General features: G+C 40.3%; 1 long non-coding RNA gene across 2 annotated transcripts; it reads right to left on the bottom strand.

Moving 5' to 3' along the window:
• Positions 1 to 209: 209 nt before the first annotated feature.
• On the bottom strand, positions 210 to 4,118 carry LOC128882763 (uncharacterized). Of its 2 annotated transcripts, XR_008458546.1 has the most exons (4): positions 3,990 to 4,118; positions 3,873 to 3,914; positions 2,807 to 2,926; positions 210 to 2,728 (listed from the first exon to the last, which is right to left on the bottom strand). It is a non-coding gene; the product is annotated as an uncharacterized LOC128882763 (long non-coding RNA). The 2 variants fall into 2 exon arrangements; XR_008458545.1 differs by having other exon boundaries at positions 210 to 2,926.
• Positions 4,119 to 4,339: the final 221 nt, after the last annotated feature.

Below are 4,339 nucleotides of genomic sequence, written 5' to 3'. Positions count from 1 at the left end.
CCGGTCGGTAATTATCAGTGATCGGTAAAAAAGAAAAACGCAAATTTTACATGTAACGAAATAAACGCGTAAGGGTGGGGGAAACCGTTGTTACGAGCCAGGGCGATAGCGACGCGCGTGTGAGCCCAGCGACTGGGGTAGATTTGAGAATTAAACCAATACGATTAATTATTGTGTATCAATGGTGCCGAAGGCTGAGGATAGATTAGACAATGCAGACGACTCTTACGTGAAGTCAGATAGTTGCAGGAATCGGTATCTCCCAGTGAAGGGTAACCGTAGGGTTGGGTGTTTGGTTGTCTTGGTTATTGGAGACAAATGCAGACGCCTCTGACGCTAAGTCAGATAGCTGCAGGAATCGGTATCTCCCAGTAAAGGGTAACCGTAGGGTAAGGTTCCAATTGTGAAGTTGTTGGAAAAGTGCAGCGACTCTAGCGTGAAGTCAGATAGCTAGCAGGAATCGGTATCTCCCAGTAAAGGGTAACCGCAGGATAGGTTGAATTAGGGAATTCGGGTTAAATACACTGAGCTTAAATCGTATCGTTGATGAATACTACGCGTCGCGGATAAAGCCTCGCAACTTATTAATTTAATTGAATAATAACTCGAGCGGCAAAGTTATTATGTTGTGGGATCGTTACACAGGCTAGGATTGCTTGTTATATCGTGAAGGTTTAGTAATTGACTTAGGAAACTTTGAATTTACACAAAAGAATATATATTCAGAATAACTATACTAAGTTACAAATGTGCAGTGTTGTGTTATCGCGGTCGTGTGTAGTAAACGTTGAATTTAATTGCCTAATTGTTGCACGGTGTTAACGCACTGGCGATGCGGGGGTCGAGTGTGATTCTAAATGCCGTAATAGATGAAAACCGTCTTCGCGGATCTATAAGGTTAACTTGATCGAAAGGGAAACTGAAGCCCGATCTCACTAAAGCACACTCTGCAACGATGGACGTGATGTGACTCTACGTAACTCTATCGTTCTAATCCCGCAGAGCAACGAAAATCGTGGGTTTATATACCCCTAAATGTTGGTGGGGATCCGTCGGTGATTTCTATATTTGGAAATCTGACGGTTAGGATTTTCGTGGCTCTGAGGTGAGCAGCTGCGTTCCCTGGGAAAGGGTAGATAAGAAGTCTTCCCACACAACGCAAGTCGAAGATGATGTTAAGAATATGCAGCTGCAGGATGCACTCCAGGGAGACCGAGCTCCAAATTCCAGGAGGGTAGATAAAATAAAATTGATGAACGCGAGCTTCGGAAACAAACAGCGAGTTTCTGTATACGTAACACCGTCTTCTTCGCACACAGGAGTGGGAGCGTCGTTGCGGGCCCCGCGGGTTCCCTCTCTCTCGCGCCCGAGTATTTTCTTCCTCGCACTCATGCCCCGTGCAACATATAATATTACATTACAATCTTTATAGAGCGCGCGATATCGGTAGGAACGTCTCGCTATGATGGCCTCGAGCAGAAGATCCAAAAACGCAAAGTTTGCAAATTACAATCCAGCAGCAAATCTTTTATTTACGCGATACAATTTCTCAAGGACTAGATATTAAAGAAACGGTAGAGGTGACATCATTCGTTGGCGATGAGAATACTGGAGATAAGGGAGGTGGGCATTGATTTTCACAAACATATATTCACAAATATTCTTTTTATTACATAAAAAATAAAAAAAATAAAAAAAAAATGATTGTATCCGTGCTGGTTACATATAACTACATAAACGATTAAGGGGCGATCCCCACTCATGGAAGACTTGTATCCTCCTTTTATTCGCGAAGAGGAGAATTCGGGATAGTCGCGGCATATGACACGCGTGCGCCTCGATTCCCACTCGATATCCGATCAAGGGAGATCGACGCGCGTACTATGAGCTAGTCAAGGGGTATCCCTTATCAGAAACCGGGAATCGCTTCTACGAGGAGGAGAAATTAGGAGAAGCACCCTACCAAAAGAGGATGCGTGCGCATCGATCCCACTCGATCCTGAATCGAAGGAGCTCGATGCGAGAACTAGAACCGGCACTCTACGTTTGGAAGCGACCGCGACAGCACGTACAATTTCTTCAGCGAAAACCGGTATCCAATCGAGTGATCAAACCGATCAAGTAACTTAGTCAAACCGCCTAACTTACTCTCGTTGCATACGCGCCTCAAACCGAGGAGTCACGAGCACAACCGAGCCGTGGCACTGCTGCATTGTGATTTGTAACGACGCCCAATCCGGTGTGACCACGTAGTAGTCAAAAGCAGTAAATTCACGAAGGCATGCAACGAGAGCGAGTCTGTGTCTTTTGCTGAAGGAAACGGGTGAGAGGTGAGCGTTTTCGGGTAAGTTGTCACAGTAGGATTCCGCGGAAATCACGATCGGATTCGCACTCCTAGGTGTCACAACCTGATTTCGGCTTCATGCACGTTTCCACCTGAACATCTCCGCCGAGAAATCGGCTGAGTGGGAAGGTGCTGCGACAAATCCACAATCGTGCATTTGATCGCGAAGTGAATCCTGAACGCGCTCACCACTTCTCCAAACCGTGTGTATTCGGTTTCAAGCGTAGCAATCTCTTAAGAAAACACGTGCAATCTCGTGTGAATGCGGATAGGCATTCAGACGTCTTTGTACAAGCAACTTGGGGTTTTCCTAAGGTATATCTCGCAATCGTTGCCCTATCATATTTGCATTGATAGATAAAGCGTGCCAATCCCGTTATTCACCTTGTCATAGATAATATTGATGTCAAGATATTGTTAATTTACGATAAATCGAACGGACGAGTGTCTCCAGTCTCATACCTGTATAGACCATACGTATATATAATTTATATCCTCTGCGAACTCATTGTGATACTAGTCGTCGTCAAGTTTGACGGAATATATATTCGCTTTTGTTATCCCCTCTCCATTTGTTTTACTCTATTCAATTAAAGAAACAAATAATAATTTAGACTTATTATGTAGAGTTTACAGAAATATCAATTTTATTTTTATAAATTTAAAATAGATTCTATATAATAAATTATTTGTAAGAAGAAGTGAGATCCGATAAAAAACTTCAAGAAAGTAAAAGAATTACGCCTAGTACATGAAAAAGTGGAGGACTCAAGGAGTTATCATTGAAAAATAGAAGATCCCCATAAAAAACTACAAGAAAATAGAAAAAGATGTGAAATCGAAATAAACTGCCAGACGATTTGTCTAGATTTCCGCGGCTTGAAAGTCAAATGCTTGGCGTGCCCAGGCAAGGCATTCTCAGATCATCAATACCCATACTTTTTCTCTCACAAACTTTCAGGTAGTTTGTCAATTTAAAACTCTGACAATATTATGAGTACACTTTCATTGTATTGGGATTTAAAATATTTCTAAGGTCATTCATCGACGCCAATACCTTTACTCTCGCAAACTTTTAGATAATTTGTCAGTTTAAAAATCTGACAATATGAGTACACTTTCATTATTTTGCGTTTTAAAATAATTCTTATTCATCGACACCTTGACCTTGCCTTGCCACGCCAAACATTTGACTTCCAGGCCGCGGAAATCTAGGTAAATCATCTGGCAGCTTATTTCGATTTCACATCTTTTTCTATTTTCTTGTAGTTTTTTATGGGGATCTTCTATTTTTCAATGATAACTCCTTGAGTCCTCCACTTTTTCATGTACTTGGCGTAATTTTTTTACTTTTTTGAAGTTTTTTATCGGTATGCTATACTCGAAACACGGCGCAATGCAGCCTATCGAGTGTTTTTCACTTATTTGAATTTGAATATTCAATCAATAACTTAAAATAAAAAACAAATTTTTAATAAACAAGAATATCATACATATTATTATATTATTAAATTTAAAAGTCACTTACCAAATTTAATCCTGCTAAAGGACTTGATACTAAAACGATAACCTAAAATAAAAAACAAGAAATTTATAGTAACCACTAATATCATACATATTATTAGTAAATGTAAACGTCACTTACCAAATGTAATCCTTCCAAATGGTTTGATAATAAAAAGGTAACCAATCCTTACAAAGAACTTGGTATTAAAACGAATTCTTACAACAAAAGTAGATAACGTATAAGAATACAATGTTACTAGATTCTTCTCCCAGTCGCACATGCGCGTCGAAAAAAGTTGAACGCGCAGTATTCTAGTTATATTCAAAGACGCATGATTCTCAATTCATTACTCTTGTCTTTTTCTTTACGGGCGACTAAGTGCGTCAGTATTATTATATATTATATTTATATTTTTAGTAGTCGATTCTGCTATTGTATACCGTGATTGGTCGCTAGCGCGTCTTTAGATTGGGACCACACATCGCTAA

This window comes from Hylaeus volcanicus, unplaced genomic scaffold (genome assembly GCF_026283585.1).
Source record: "Hylaeus volcanicus isolate JK05 unplaced genomic scaffold, UHH_iyHylVolc1.0_haploid 12182, whole genome shotgun sequence".
NCBI lineage: Eukaryota > Metazoa > Arthropoda > Insecta > Hymenoptera > Colletidae > Hylaeus > Hylaeus volcanicus.
This window is presented reverse-complemented; position numbering and strand designations above follow the sequence as displayed.